The sequence below is a fragment of the Idiotropiscis lumnitzeri genome, chromosome 9 (genome assembly GCF_059441095.1).
Source record: "Idiotropiscis lumnitzeri isolate Australia: NSW breed Sydney's pygmy pipehorse chromosome 9, RoL_Ilum_1.0, whole genome shotgun sequence".
NCBI lineage: Eukaryota > Metazoa > Chordata > Actinopteri > Syngnathiformes > Syngnathidae > Idiotropiscis > Idiotropiscis lumnitzeri.
This window is the reverse complement of record NC_142399.1, coordinates 1,452,597-1,469,888: the sequence shown is the minus strand read 5'-3', so window position 1 is coordinate 1,469,888 and position 17,292 is coordinate 1,452,597.

Genomic DNA, 17,292 nt, shown 5'->3' with positions numbered 1-17,292 from the left:
ACAAAAATGAGTTGTCACCCTGTTCTACATGCTACATCACTGCACTTATAAATGAAATAATTAAAATAATTGAAATTATCAATCAAAACTGAACAATGCCTTTGGAACTGTAGCCAATGAGCTGGTGCTCGTCTTCCTAATGTGGCGACCGCAGGAGTGTAAACGTGAATGTGCACCGGTGGCTCCTCAAGCTATTATCCGTGAAAATCTTTGTAAAAACAGGTAACCTAAGATGACAGATGCAATACACTTCACTGAGCTGCGTTGCTTTCCGACAAGCCAAGTGACGACTGTCACCGCTTATCTCTCCAAATCCAATACGCACATGCACACGCTTACAAATGCAACCGGCACCGCTGGCGCCGAAATGTTGATGCTTTCCACTCTGCGTGTCTCATGCTATCCTGAATCGCCCAGCAGGGATTGAAAATCCAAGACGTTCCCCTGAGGCCCGATTGGCACCCTTTGTGCGTACACACCCAAAGGACTATCCCGGCTCATGCTGGCCAGGCTCAGGCAGGTTCCTGCAGGCCACACTTTGATGGCTTCCTCTGGCTTGTTAGGCTTCTGCATTTTAGGTGTGGCGGCCGTCAAACAAGACGGAAAGGGGGAGGCGGGAATATTAGCATATCAGCGCTAGAGATTAGTGATTATGTGGTGTTCTGACAGAAGGTGGTAATGAGAAAAAAGAAATAACTTCGGCCCCCCCTCCCCTAGACCTGATAACCCCCTACCTGCCTCCACGCGATGTAAGCAAAGGAGTTGAGTTGGAACGACTGATAGAGGGGTGCAGGACCTCTGCTTCTTTATCTTCCCGTTTCAGGAAGCCTGACTGACCGGGATTTTCTCTCGTAAGACAAGCCGCTAAAAAAGGGAGTCAAAAGCATTAGGAGGTCGTGCAAGCGTGTCGGATAGGACCAAAATTCACGTTTGATTTGGATCATCATGCAGAAGCAACATAAATGAACATTCTTGCTTAGTTTCAAATGGGAATCCGAAACATCTCTGGCAGAAAGCTGTTTGAAGATACTTTGGCGGTTTGGTCCAGCTGAGCCGCCGCATGCAGCCGAGCCCACGCGAGACGCCTGAACCGGGTGTCATTTGTGATACAAGAGACATGACCACTGCTGCCCTCTTTGCCACACGACCGATAAGATCTTAACACAATGGATTTTTCCATTTGTAGACCTTGCAGAATCAATTTGTGTTTTGGTTTTCCCAGACGTTGACTATGGATTAGAAAATATATCTGCAAGTTTGCTCGAGAAGTATTTAAACAATGTGTTTTTTTTTTCTTTTAAATACCACGATTACCCTAATGACATCATAGAATCAACATTCCATTAAAAAAAAAGAAAGAAAAGGTCCGAAGAGAATTTAATGCATATCATGATCATAATATTGACTTCAGAGGGTCTGTCATGTAAATACAGTGGCTTTGCAAAAAGTTGCAAAACGCCTGGAAACATTCATGAAAAGCAAAAGGAGATATGAATTTGCCAGAAATCCCAACGCGAATCAACCCAAGATTAACCCGAAAGATGGAAACGGAAAAGTATTGCAAAGGAAGCTAATAACCCAAAGCATACCACATCATGTGAAAAAAATATGAAATTGCGTCCTGGAGCTGTTCTGCATTCCATAAAAATACATTCTGGAGGTACATGAAGGCAAATGATAAAAACAACAAGACAGGTATTTTATGTTGACTATTCTTGAAAGACTCCATTTGGTTAATTATCTTCTGTTGTTTTTCCTAAAAGACGAATATATTGTGACAGTCTCCGAAAAAGACATCACTCCATCCGCAGAGAGCTTGCTTTGGAGTCAAGATCCTATTTTCTTCTTGTCAGTCAAACAGACAAACTGCTTTTTAGACGCAAAACTGTTTATTTCTACTCACATTTGAACGAGAACAGTTTCCCTTTCACAAGAGGAGACGGGAAATGAGAGAAAGCGGAGCAAAACTAGGGTAGACGTCCCCCTTCGACAAACTAAACTGTCTGAACTTTTCGATAAAGCACAGTGTGGGGCAACACCGCCTCACCAGTTGGAGAAAAGAAAATGAGTTTTGTCATCAATTCTTTGACAAAAAGGGGACAAGATATAAACTGTCCATATAAAGAGTCGTCACACTTTAATTTCGAAGAATCATTTCAAAGCTTTGACCATCACAATTAGAATCAGAATGACCTTTCTTGTCGGGGAAAGGGCGGCCAATCATCCTGTGCGCTTTTGCGACTGTCCTCTGAAGCCTGACTTTGTCTGCCTCGGTGCAGCTGCCGTACCGGGTGGAGACGCAGTTCGTCAGCGGGCTCTCGATAATGTGCGCATGTGGCTGACGTCAGTCGTTAGCAAACGCACGTTGAATGGGAGTCAACACGCACCTGCCGCCATTTTGCCTCTGATTAAGCTGAAATCAAATTCAAGGAAGGTTTTTCTAACGTTTTTTTTCTAACGTTTTACAGCTTAAAGCACAAGACGGTGTCTGTGGAGAGCTTCAAACAATCGTAGGGATCACATTGTTCAAATACCAAAGAGTTTTCCAGAAAAAAAAACTGTGAAATGACAAACACAAGCTACCAAAGATGTTGACCACCATTTTTCCACACACATTCCAAGAACATGTTCCTTTAATAGATGACTAAATTGACGATTGGTGTCAAAGTGTGTGTGAGATTTTTTTTTTTTTCCAGATTGATTGGCAACCAGTCCAGGGTTCACGTCACCTCTTGGCCGACGTTAGCCGTGAAAGCCTACGAAAAGGACGAGCCACACAACATCCAGTAGTTTCATAAAAAATCTAATAAAAATACGTCATCACGTGTACGTATGATTGCTCCTTAAGTGGTTACATAAAATGTTCGTAATTGAGGTTAATTGATAAACTGACGTCTGTTGTTGTCCTCCGTATGATGACTTTTTAAACTGAAATGAATGAGATCAAAGGTCAAAGGTTTACCTCCGCAGATTCATCCAAGTACTCAAGTGGCACTCTCAGATGCCAACATTTGGGTCACTTCCTTCGATTTTCACCTCATCCCTCATCAAGCAGGGCATATAGTTTGTGCTGCTTGCCTCTCCAACTGCGCTGCATTAAGAACGGCGAGCCTCCCACGCGCCTCTAATTACCATCCTGGAAAAAGTGGAGGAAGTGTGACGTAAACACTGAATCAAAGTCAAGGATTTAATTGAACAATTATGGGAAGCTTATGTTTACTCGTTTGGTGAAATTAAACGTTATATACCACTCACTGCAGGCAACTGAGAATGTTTTCAGTTTGCCCCCAAGCTTGGCTTTGCTTCTCGGCACTCAAGTAGAATGGAAACGCAAATAAAAGGTGTGAGCGCAAATTACAGTCAGCGGGTCCCGCAGCAGGAAAAATGTGTCGTTTGGCTGCTCGATGCTTTAATGTCATTTTTCGGGTTTCATAATGGAATGTAAACGTGAAAAAGTCATGAGTGGTCTACAAGCAATAAAAAGCCTGAAAAACGTGAACATTCAATTGGGGGTGATCATTTGCCTCCTGTTTTACGCCGACGACTCAATTCCATTTTGTCATTCGCGTGGTTGGCATCACACATTTTTGTGTCTCCCAAAGGTGCGGCGTCCCGATTATTTGCACTACTCCCGTGTCCTGTTGGGTTATGCGGCACAGTCATGTGCCAGCCGTTATGTTCCGGCAGCCACATAGTATCAGTGTCCAGCTTTATTTCCATGACTCCCTTCTCTGTAGCCAAGGGAAACGTTAAAAGCACAGGCAGGAAGTTATGCAGGTCCAGCTTCTACTCCTCATTCTGCCTCTTCCACCAGATATTAAAACCCACCCACACCCTTGGAAAGCAGAGCGGCTGTAAAAAAGCAGCGCAAGAGGAGGGAGGGAGGGAGGAATCATTACGTGCAATTTATAAACCATTAAAAGCTCGATTAAAAAGCCTGCAATCTAATTCATCCAGCAGTGGGCGCTGGCAATGATGGCGGGCGTGGGAGAGCGCTCGCTCCTTCATTAAAACGTGTGCTCGGCCACTCATGCCGGGTGTGCGGTGACATCGACTGTCGAGTGTCGTTGCGACCAAGGGAACGGACGCCCAAGTCAGCAGAGGGACAACATAAAACTTGACATAATAGTTATGTTTTGGAAATACACAAAGAGTGGATTGACGATCCCCGTGAGGAAGACGCAAGACTGCTGAAATTCGGACAACTATGCAGTCAAGTTGCATCTGCGAGACTTTTTCTGCTAATTAATGGAAATATTAGGGGTAGCACGATGGTCTCACAGGGCAGAGGTTGTGGGATGGATTCCACTTCCTGTGTGAAGTTAGTATGTTCTCCCCGTGCCTGCGTGGCTTTTCTCTGGGTATTCCGGTTTCCTCCCACATTCCAAAATCATGCATGGCAGGTTGATTGACTCTAAATTGCCCTGAGGTGTGATTTTGGGTGTAAATAGTTGTTTGTCTTTGCGTGCCCTGCGATTGGCTGGCAACCCGTTCAGGGTGTCCCCCGCCTACTGCCCGAAGCGATAGGCTCCAGCACCCCCCGCGACCCTTGTGAGAAGAAGCGGTACAGAAAATGGATGGATAATGCAAATAATCTCTTCTCATGAAAATTGATATTTCAAAATTGTATGATCAGAAACCGCTCCATGACAAAACTCTGTGCCACTAAAGTCAGGAAAAAAATCAATTTCATAATTACCATTCATTACTGTCCAATGGGAAAGTATCTCAGAGCTCATAATTGGACATCATTTTCTATCGTCTCGAGTTCAAGTTCAGATGGTTTGGTTTTGCAAACGACTTACTGTACAGCATAACAAGGAGAAGGTCAAAAAGGTCAAAAGCTGTGGCATTGAGAGCGTCTGCCCGGAGCCTGAGGCGTCACCACCCCTCCTTTTACCGTATCATAACAACACTCTAGTCAATACTCTCCAAATTGAGCCCTCATGCATGACATCGTGGAAATCGATATTCCGAAAAAGGTAACACGTCAAACTATTAAATAGTGCATTGATCTATCTGTGATATGTAGCGCCTATAAAGACATCTACGGCCATTTTATTCCCATTCAAAGGCGCTTAAGCAGTAAAGCACGTTTTTATGTGATGATTTCATCGAGTAGCGCACAGTAAAGTAGCTTTAAGAGAGACGGAGATGAGTCTTATTTAGTAGTTCTGCTTGCCGCTTCTTTCTCTTGGGAGACAATCGTCAAACGGCGGCGTGCCAAAATTTGGCACTTTATCGTTTCTAATATGTACTTTGACACAATGTTCTCTCCTATTCGTAAGATGCACAAATAGGCGAGCGACGTCGGAATCTCCTTTACATAAGCTATGTTTAGAATATTGAAACAAACATCCCGGTTTGAACCCATTCGTCTTTTGTCTTACAGCTGTCAACATTCGGAAGGCAAAGAAGCCCCTCCAGCACACCGAGAGAGAGACAATAGCATCGCATTCAAAAACTCCAAATACAAAAAAACAACTTCTCCATGTGTGCCACTTATGATTGAATTAAATGGAGCAGCTGCGCCACGGTAAACAGCGATCCGCATTCTGATGAATTTGAAAAATCTTTGGAAAACCGCATCCCCAAGTCACATGGAATCCGCTTTCAAAGTCATTACCGACTGGTAAGACTGCACACTTTTGAATTAATCACAGATCTTTTTATGTCTCTATGCGGGTGTCGCCGTTAACCCGTTATTGGCTATTTAAAACAACACAGTCGACAAATTCAAGCAATTACCGTTGCAACGTTGTTACCGCTTGATATTTTTTTTTCCCGCTTAAGGGAAAAGGGAATTGCCTATTTTGGGCTCGATGCGTATTTGTTGAAATAATGCAGCCCGAGATTAACCGAGAGGCTGCTTCAGAGCGGAGCCCATTGTTTGCAGCGAGACACCATGTCGTCTTGCAGATGATGCAGAAAAGAGCGTTTCACAAAATGCAGAGATATTGATAATCAAGGTGGAATGCGTACAAGCACGGAAGAAAATGCAAGGCGAGGGGAACGCTTGGAGAATTAGCTGGCAGAAAAAGGTTATCTGGCACGATGCAATTACAAGTTATTATTTGTGATCAAATTCTTGTGAGTGGCATTCACAGCTTGAATGTTTTGTATTTGCCTGTTGGCCGATGAGGAACGTGCCCTCCGGGACTGCAAATGAAATTGCAGCTGGAATGTACTGGAAACGGTTATGAATGCAGAGTCAATACCGGGACTGAGAATAGGCAGGCAAGGAACAACAACAACAACAACAAAAAATGGCAAAAGGGCAATAGCGAAGGCAAGCAAAGTGAGTGGGATCAGGACAAAAAGGAGTGACAATGAAGAATGGAGGCAGTTAAAGCCATCCGAAAGAGTCATCTGTTATTACACAAGGGTGGATACAGACTGTAGTTTTGTTTTTTGCAGACTGAAGACACTCATCAATTTCAAATGTCAAAGTTGCAGGACCTCACCTGAACGGTGTCAGATGTGAGGCGGCACAGGAAACGTTCACGCTCCTTCTCGTCCATTCATCACACACGGAAAGAAGACACGCCTCCTGGGGGATTCTGGGTAATCTTGCGTGGCCAAACGGCATCGGCAAAGGCGGCCATGGTGGAGCGCATGGCAGCCGGGCTTCTTGTTATTTACTGCTCACTTAGCCCTTCTTCACCCCGACACGCACACAATTTATGAGGACAATTGTAAGGCCGGGTGCGCTCCACTGGAGCACTTCCTGATGGATGTACGGGGAGCCGCGAGAGGAGAAGCCGCAAGACAAGGTTGCTGTTTCCTGAGCAAAACACTCACTATAAAGCGCTCTTTGAGCTTTTAAAGAAGTCTGATAAAAACAAGAGTAATGAAGCTCATTTTGCGGCGAGAATAATATGCATAGAGTTGAAAAAAAAAAATGCTTGTGAGGTATTTCACGCACGAGGTGTTGCAAACTGAGCTACCTTCACGTATGACTTCGGAAATGCCACCGACATGTAAAATGCCAGCAGAATGTCAGCAATTCCACACTTGGACTTTTTCTTTGTGATGCATTGACGTCACTGTTCATCAACTTTCACAACTCGGGGTGTTTAATTAGCATTGCGGCAGACAGTATATTTGAGCAATCCATCCGAATGAACAAATCGTTTTTACACTGAAGTGAGTGAGAAAAGGATTCAGGTGTTATTCAGGGTGAGCACTAGTTAATGTTTATAAATCAATAACATAGTAGTAATGATCCTTGGCGTGGGGGCAACCGAGTACTAAAAGCAACGCCCGCCATCTCATCGAGAATTATTTGAGCTGCTCCTTTGTCCGCTATAAAGTTGCCTTTTGGGACTGCTAGAACCAAGCAATTATTTTTTGCTACTTCTACTCAGACTGGTGTGAAACAGGAAATTCATGACATATATATATATAAGAAGAATACTTTATAAAGTGAAATTAAGAAAACAATATCTCCTAGCCCAAAATATTCCAATTCCATGTGGTCTTGTAGAAACAAAGTTTTAGTTTTGACCTCACCTTGAGGTAACGGGCCAGAGTGCAATTTGTCTCTTCGACTGATATAAATAGCCAACTTGGCTTCCCGGACAGGAAAATAGAGCTGGCACTTCAATGGCGCTTATTTGTTGACTATGACCCAACAAATAAACACAAGGCCAGAGAAAGCGGCTCCAAAAGAAACAAAGAGAGCATTTAGTCGCAAAAACTTAACAAAAAGGTGAAAAAAAAATCAATCGATACAAATGCATTTGTTGCCATAGCGCCGTCCACATGGAGGCATTTCGGTTTCACAGGTTACAACGGTCAATAGTTTCTACACAGGTGATGTCTTTGAAATGAGGCTCCGTGTAGAGATCAGGAAAAGTCATGAGGAGAGTCATCTCGGCTGAAGACACTTTTCTCAGCTCCTCTTAACCAGCTGAACAGATCGTGCCGGCAGTGATCCCATCTTGTTTCTCAACTAACGTGTTTTTTTTTAATTTTTTTTTTTTAGTTTACATAGAACCCCCATCAGTCCTGGTGAAGGTGGCAGTTATATATATATATATATATATATATATACATATATATACGGCAACAGCAAGACTTTCACTTTTTTTTTAGTTGACTACAGAAAACATTTTCAATGATTTCTATTAAGACACTGAAATCTTCTTGGACTTTAATTAAAACGACAACATCAGCTTATGAATTATTATTTGTAGAACTTGGTTTTGAAAAGAGGCAACCAGTGCAAAAACTTATTTGTGGAAGGAGGCGAGCCGGTAAAGAAAATGCCACACAATGCACAACCCTGCCATAGACTTCTGTGCGCACTAAAAGTGGCACGCAAGCCACCGTTGATGTTCGGCACACCCCCGATGACCCTTTACGACGCCCGAATCTTAGCAATGAGACCAACAGTGAACACAAACTTAACAAGCAAAAGAGAAAAACGGAGTGATAATGAGATGAAAACGCAAGTGCAAGAGGAGGTGACAAGATGGAGCTTTTTTTTCTTAAACACGCTTTTGTTTCCTCACACTCTATTTCTGCATCTTTTACTCTCTATCTTTATCTTTTTGCCTCACCAAGATAACGGATAAGTGATTCCTTGGTAGTTCATCCGCAAGTTTAAAGCAAAATCACGACATGTTCAGATCAAGTCACAATGTGGGTCAAAAGTGCAGCGTGCGAACAACGGCTCCTAGAAATAAAGTGTCGCGAGTTCCCAACAAATGCCAGCGTTCACTCGACGACATCAGATGCAGTCGAGCCCCGCGGGAGGAGGCAATTCGTTTCTTGAGTGATGCCAGACCTCCCATCGTGTTCTGAGGCAGGTTTGCATGGCGAATGGGCAAAACATTCAAAGTATTTTTTTATTTATTTTTTTTGCGGCAGCAGCAGATTGAGACTGTGACAACAAGTGGCAATAACGCGTACGAGCGTCATTAAGTCCAAACCAGATTCCCTTGAAAGTGGTTTATGAGTTTGTCTTCTTGCTACAAATATGTGACGTGATGCTTTGCTTCCATTTTGCTTTGCTATCAAAACAAAATTTCACATTGAGATGAATTATATTTGGAAGAATTTGCTCCCGAGCCCAAAGTGTCATCATCATAATGAACTTTATTTATGGCACAGACAAGCCATCCATCGTTTCATCTCGATAGCGCATTTGGGTGACGGATTAGCCGCAGTCGATCCGACTCGGTGTGAGAGGCGCGTTATCGTCTGCCAGCCAATTGCAGGGCAGAGAACCAAGAACAATTCAGTCATATTAAGACTTATGGGCAATCGAGAAAATAATGTTTTGTTTTAAATCTTATTTACATCTTAATCTATTTTGAAAATATGAGAGGTACATACGAGGAGCACAAGATGAGGAAAAAAAATGCTCTTTGTGTGTGAGGTGTACACGCAATGACCAACGCAACACAAAAGGCACTTGACGATATTACCTCAGACAATCGCAGTCTACCCCTCACCAAAATGTCTCTCGTAGTACCAAGACTGACCTGTGAGAGGCAGCATGGAGCATAGCCGGAGTGCCAAAAATACAGAGGACAAAAAGAGGAGTCAGAAGAAGCGATGCCATTAAGTTATCTGGTGGGTTCAAGATCTTCTCCATGTCATATTTCTTGCGGTGAAGGAATGAACAACTTGGTTATATTCTGTACTTACAACGGGATATCGTTCTTTTTTTACATCACCGTGATGGAGTCCTCGGCTTGACCGAACTTGGTCTTGACCACACACATGGGTTTGCGATCATAAATATTGAAGAGGGTTAACGTTGACCGTTGACGTCTTGACCATTTTCTGAACGGACGAGCGAAGAATAAAATTCTCGACAGGATTATGTCCGAATAATCATTTTGAGACATCCGACGATTCAAGTCTTCTGACCTTGATCGGAAGAGAAGCGAAACACCGAAACAAGTTAACGTGTGTCCCGAGATGTGAGCGGTCTGATTAATTTACGTTTTGATACGTTGCTCAAGAAGCAAAGTGACAGGTTTCCTTTCATTTGTTGGTGATCAACTTTCCGTATTTTCCGTCTGTCCTGTTCTAAACTCTCGAAATGCCTTTTACAGCACAGGAGAGGAACGTTGAATTCCTGACTTCTGTGATTCTTTGAGTGTTGACTGACGTCGCTGGCATCGTTTTGTCTCTTGTTTCTCGATTTTGGCAGCTCACACTGAATGCCCGTGTGCCAGTGCCAACCCTAAACATAATAACGTATTCTCTGCCCCACTCGGCAGCATTGTCTGTAAATTGGAGTTGAATTTCCTTCCTCACTAACATTCATTAATTTTGGCTTAGTATCCTGCAGAACTCTACTGCTGACGACCGCTTTGCCCCATTTGTAATTTAGCTGACGCAGCCTCCACCGCCCGCAGGTGCCGTGTTTACAATCAAGAAAAGCAAGGAAGGTGATATTCCAAAAGAATATAGCTCGCTCAGGTAAAGTTTCCTCCCCTCCAAACATTATCTTTCCACATTATGCAAGTAAAGCAGATTAGAAATTTCGTCTTACTCCGGTTACATAACGGCATAATGGGCTGGAAGCGTGTGGGGCAGCCGAGCCGCGCTTTCTAATTGGAGCCACCACTTCATTAGAATAACTGCCACCATATTTGTGGAGATTTATCGTATAGAACCTTAAAGTGTTGCATCTTAAGTTCAGCATTCCCAGATGAGATAAGGAGAAGACTGTAGTAAGAATGAAAAAGTGCCCGAGGCCATCTGCACGTGCTATTAAAGCGGCCGTTGCTTTGCACTAAATCCCCGCAGTGGAAAGAATCCAGCCGTCCAAGCGCATATGGCCGGCGACTGGTGACTGAATTATCCTTCAAATGTAGGTTAATGAATTCAGGAGCAGGCTGGGCTGGTGAGCATCGCATTTTTAACAACCTGACGGACGCACCTGCCAGTGGGGAAAAGAGAGAGAGAGGGGGGGGTGCTTGGGGGGGCTATCGTGGACGGGATCGATTAGGCTTGTCTGTCGGGGGCCGGGACACCCGGGGCAAGGCCATTCATCGGAAGCGATCGGGAGCTAATGAAACACAGCGAAAGAATGATTAAGACACGGACGCCTACGATGTCGGTGGCCTGCGCCTGATTCATTCATCACCATCGCTGTCGACAAGTCTTCAAACACAATCTGCTGCTGTGAGTGTGTGTTTGTGCGTACGGACGCACAAACCATCCTGTCTTCCCGTCTGTGGGTCAGCAGACATTTGCTAGGGAAATCCATTGGTTAGGGTTTATTGTCCTATTTATTTATTTATTTTTTTGCCCTTGTAAATGATCGGGCACCTTTGTGACGGTGCAAATAAATGCTGATGAGTTTGTGCATGGCAGAAAGTAAAAAGGCTGCTTTCATATTGATCATTAAACCACCCAAATAATAGTTGAGCGGACCCACACAATTGAAACAGTTTTGCAGGAGACCCATAAACTGATAACGTTGTATGAGGTTGGTGTCGTTTATTTCGCGAGGGTATCACGCATGAGAAGACCGAGAGAATAATGGTCCAACACTTATCACATGATGCAACGATTCTCAAGTGAGGTGCGCGTCAGTGTCCTGCAGATTTAACCTGTCGCTATAATAATTTGACGTTTACACCGCAGATTTGTATTTATTACAAAATAAAAAACAATTTCCATCTAATTGTAAAGCAATGTAAAAAGAAATGACGCCCCCCCCAAAATGCTCCTAAGATACGACCAGTCAGCCAATGTTTTGGTGTGTGATGGTGGTGCGCTGGTGCGCTGACACCCTTTATCGAGATTTTGTGGCAGCAAACATTTGATTTTTTTAATTATATATTTTGGAATAGCCCTTAGCTCCCATTTTAGATGTTCAATATAGATTTTTTTGAGGCGAGAATTTCTTTCGTCACAACCAAAACACGGCAGTTGTCAAATCGCCGTCGTTCAAAGTCTGCGACAGCCGTGCTGTCTGCTCCGAACGCCATCTGCGATGACAAGATGAGGTTTTAATGCTCAGTTTTATTGCTTAATAAGCAAAGCCAGACTGAAGGTGATTATTTATTTCTGTTAATTAACTTAATTAAAATGGGAGGATTAGCTTTCCGCAACCCTGGTATTTATTAAATCCGTGTCTACACTGCTGCAAATCCAAATGTCATTTCTCACCACACAAACATATTTCCAGAATATGGGAATTATTTGTACGTGTGGTGACAGATTTAAATATCTGTCACCAATGGTAACTGGCAAGCGGCGAGTCGCTCGCATTGTTCTCTTTTCGGAGTTGAGATGGACAAACGGTGAAGTGCAAATGAAATGTGAATAATCCCTGGAATGACTCATAGTTTCTTATTATGTTCCGAGTTTTCAAGCACACCGAGCCGTATTATGACCTGCAGAGTGAGCAGAATTGCTCCCTCCCCATTGCGTCCCATCATCGGACTCGCTTGCGTCGCTGCAAATGGGACAGCGACCAAGGGGTCTGCACTACAAGCAGCAGATTAGAGGATTACCATTAATTAGATGTCAGGGACAGAGAGGGGCTTTGCCTGTCTTGGCCATGATACAATATCTGTTAATCTGCTATGCTCCTGGATAAAAGGAATCAGCCCATTGACAGGAAAATTGGAAAAGAGAGCGACAGGGCCAAGGAAGAATGGAAAACAAGAACAAAGAGGGAAAGGAGAATGGTGGATAGACAGATATGAGGAGGGATGAAAGAAGTGCAATTTAATATCGCTGGAGTCCACTTGAAGGTGCACTCGGCGTTTTCTTATGGTAACATATTATGGTAACAGTAGGAGATAATAACACGTAAGGATTTTTAGAGATCCGACGGAAAAAAAAAAAGATTGAAAGTAAAAGGTTGTTTGCTTTGTTTTCACTTTTTCATGACGTTTTTTTTTTCAGCTCAACATAGCCCACATATGCCAGATTTGACAGCTTTGACTACTAACAAATGAAGCGGAAATGATTCCCATAAGACGTCACGTTTGTGAATGGATTCATTTCCGGCTCTAACTGTAGCCGTCATGAAACCATCAATCCATCCAATGTTTTTTTTTTATAGCACTTGTCCTCATAAGGACCTCAATGGCGGTAAACCGAAGCCTATACGAGCTGACTTTACGCGAGGGCATTTTTTGTTCATTTTCCTGTTCTATGGTTAGCAATACACTTTTCTTTTGCAATCACTTGAGTACAAGTGATTTGTGGTGCAACCAAAGCAAATTTATGGTTTAAGACTTTTAGGTGAGCTACCGTGAGAAATCAACTAAACCATTTTCTCAACATATTTTCTTTTTAAGAACTTCACATTATACTGCTGTCGTATCATTCAATTTGAATGTTCTACTGTCGAGTGGTGGATAAAAAAAATTGAAAAAAACCCGACAATGTGCTTCTCACTGATAGAGACCTACTTTTAAACACGTGTGTCATTTTTTTTAAATTGAAGATTGCGCATTTGGGTCGCAGGTAAGTGAGGTGACGGCTTGGACTCTGATAAGGCCCTGGTCCATAATGGAAGATCTGACCCTTATTTTTCGTGCTATTAACCCAGGCCCGAGCGCCCGTGTTTACTTCATCTTATTTGACAAGGAGTTTGATGCGGTGCCGGAGGCCAGCTAAAGAGCCTGTGAAGCAGCACCCACCAGCACGGAGATAACAAGCCCCCTGCAGCCGCTGCGGCTCTGCCGGCTGCAGTCCTCCCAGTCTGGACACATCAGTCACCGAGGCCAAAGTTCTTTCCGTGCTTGCGGCTGCACGTGAGAATGTACACACACATTATATATTTGGATGAGAGAGTATCACCTCATTTAAATTGTTCGCAGGTAATTGATGGAGAGGGTGCGAGACGTCACCTTACGTAGGGCATTCCCTCTATTTGAGCAGAGTGACTCCAGGTGCCCCTTTGAGCCCCTCTCGCCTGAGACTCTAATTACGTTGGGGACCTGGAGAATTCCAAAGATTTAGATACGGGGTGGCGGGGGGAGGCTTTTCCAATTTACTGCGCCACTTGATGTTTGCCCCCATTTGTGTTGTAACTTGTGCTTCAGGAAACATGCAAAAGTGCAACATTTGTGCATCCTGATAAAAGTGGAACGTTACGCTTGTGTTTATCTCACGGGAGTGTGGAGATAATAATCTCAGGGACAAACACGGTGAAACTGCTTTTAGAGGTAACTTCAGCTCCCAACGCGCCGACTCTGGCCGTCAGCGATGGGTGGTTTATTGCCGTTAACTTGATTGATTGTGAATAGTTGAGTGTTAAAAGAGAGAATGTGAAAAAACATGCATTTGACTTTTTTAATTTTCCAACTTGTTTAATTTTCAACAGTGCTTAACTCTTTTTTTTAATACTTGACTGATAGGAATGCCATTTATAAAATGCCAGTTCATATAGTTAATAAAGGATTTTGTTTTTTTACAACAATGGAAAATATGATTTTAAATTCCATGGATTTACATTAATAGGAAAATTGTCCGGCTTTAGAGGTTCCACTGCACTTTAACTTGGAAAGTTTTGTATTTATTTTTTGTCACACCACCAATATGTCAACTTGAACATTTAACGAATCAAAGTTACAAGTGGATGTATCTGAATTCTAAAGAGCTCGACGAACGTAATTAGTTTTCTCGGAAATCATCTTTTCATTTGATGAGTCCTCTAATTATAATTCTGTAATGAAATTCAGTTGCCAAATTGCAACGGCAAACTGACTTTCTTCATTTTTCCATTAGTTTCCAGCTTCGATGACACTTTTTGCCTGACTGAGAACAGTCCCCCGTGGACTTTGGGAAGGTGCTGTCTAAACAGTTTAAAACATTGCTTCCTTGACAACGGACGCTCTGAAGCGTGATAATCAGAAACACATTTTGGTTATGAGGTCAACCAACAATAATTGCCTGACAGGTTGGGCAATTAACACTTTTCCCTGCACACGTGTCTGGATCTGCATGTGCATGTTAATATTCGACCACATGTTACTTTCTTGCTTTTGCACGAATAGTCAACAATGTTAATTACACGATAGGATGTTAATATCAGAGCGCTTCCATGACTCGCTTTGAAATGATTATGCCCTAAAGGTGGAAAGGGGCTTCCTTTTAAGAGGGTTACGTTGTTGACTAAGGAAGCCAATGAAAAAAGTTTAGAGAAATGAAATGAGAATTTAGTGGGATGGAGGTGGGGGGGGGGGCATTAAATGTTCCCAGTGAATCAATTGCGATCATTTGAGATCAACAAACACAAAGCAGACAGCGTGAGAAATGGCTGGTAAACTTTCCATCATCTCCATCCTTTCATGTTTAACAGGGAGATTTTGCGGTCGCTCTGAGTGGCCGAGACCAGTAAAAGTCTGATGTTTTATGACCTCCTTGCTCAATGTTGACAAAGATTAGGCACCAGAGAGACAAACTACAAATTGGCAAAGTCATGCCGGACGCTCAGCAAAGTGATCTCTCGCTGGCAGAATCGACTCGTTTGTGGTTAAACGCCGCACATTTTACTCTTTAATTGAGCATCGAGTGGGCGAAATGTCAAATGGCAAAGCTTTGTTTTGTGTACTTGAGCGTGTGTGTGTGTGTTTTTAACTCACCTGTGTAGGAGTGTGACAGACAGAATGAGACTTGGTAGCGGTGGGAGGCAAACAATACATTGGAGGCTTTCTTTTTTTTTTTTTTTTTTCCTTATGGAAAATTGCGGCCGAGTCCGGCGGAAGACGAGCGCGGGGACCATGGGAACACATTGGCCGGGCCCCGCGATGCCGGCCTTTGCTGTCTTTTTATGATACATGACAAGATAATGAGTCAGCAGCACCCCTGAAAACGTCCCCCGAAGGTGTGGTGAAGTGTTGCACGTGTGCTGCTGCCAGCATTCGCACAAGCTCCTTTATCTCACGTGTGCTGATGCCTTTGTAAAAAGGAAGAAAAAGATACAGACACGGGAGATGCTGGGTGGTGGTGGTGATGTTCGGTTTGTCTATAATATCCAGATTCTGAACATCAATAAATAAATAGTGACAATTTCTAAATGTGGCGTTGGCATAATTATCACCGAGAAACCATGAGGAAAAAAAAAAACTAAAAAAATAATTAAAAATACAAGGCTGTGGAACAATTCTGTGGAGCTGAGCCGCTTTCACCATCATTTTTTTTAAACATATTGCCAGCGAAGTGCATGTGCCAAAGTACTGATATCCATCCAGGAATGAGTCCAACAAACGGCAGCTTCTGCGACACAAATGGGGGTGCGGCATCTCCACGGGAGACTTCAAGGTCAACAAGAATAAAAACAAACAAAAAAAACGGGCGGAACACATGGAATATGACTGCCAATAATACCACGGCCAATGAAATGTATCCTGCGATGAGAAGAGTAAGCTTTATGGAAGCCATCCTTCACACTATTTGGAGCGAATGTTGCAGCTCAAGTGAGTCGCACATCTCACGTGCACTTTTGATTTCCTCAGCATGTGACTAGTGATGTACCGATATGCTTTTTTTCAGGGCCGATACCGATTATTAGTCGTCATGGAGGTCGATAACCGATATTTGAAGCCGATATTCATAAAACGGTGTCAACATTTTGAAAAATAAAAACTCCAAAACTTGACGTTGTTTAATTGCACATATTCATTCAACAAGCTTTTTTAGATCTTAGAAAATAGACAAGTTTGTTTTAAAAGTCCGACAAAAAGTGACTGACATTTATACAAATTTTGGCAAAGTCTGTCAATGCCACACTGCACATGCTTGGCCAGTTTTTCGTTTTTTTGCCAGCTCTGTCCTGTGCGGTATTGATCTCAGTCAGTTTTCTTGCTTGCGATTAGTGTCCTCTGGGAAAAACAGTCATGTGTCAAGGGGTAAATAAAGGCTACTAATTGGAAATGGAAAAGAGAGCAGAGGCTGGCGCTATTTTTCATTGAACTAAATGGTTCCTGTGCCTCGGAACATTGCACACATCAGGCGCTTTTCAGAACCGCCAATCCAGCTGGTAAAAATAGCGCCGAAGATTTCACGAAACACTACCTGGAATGTTGCGAAAGCAATTAGGCTGCTGCTACTTTCAATTTCGGAGATGTTTGATTGACGCAGTTTAGTCTCACTTTCATAACTTGTAAAGATCAATTTGGTTGCATGCAATTCAAATCAATCCAAACGTGTTTTCTGTTTTATAAAAAGACATGTTCATGCATCTTGGCCACCGCGACAATGCTCGTCAAATGTGAAGAATTTTTGGCACCCATCAGGATAAAGGGCATCTTTTCCAACAAGTAATTATCCGCAGTGCTTTAGGAGCCACATATTTGTCCA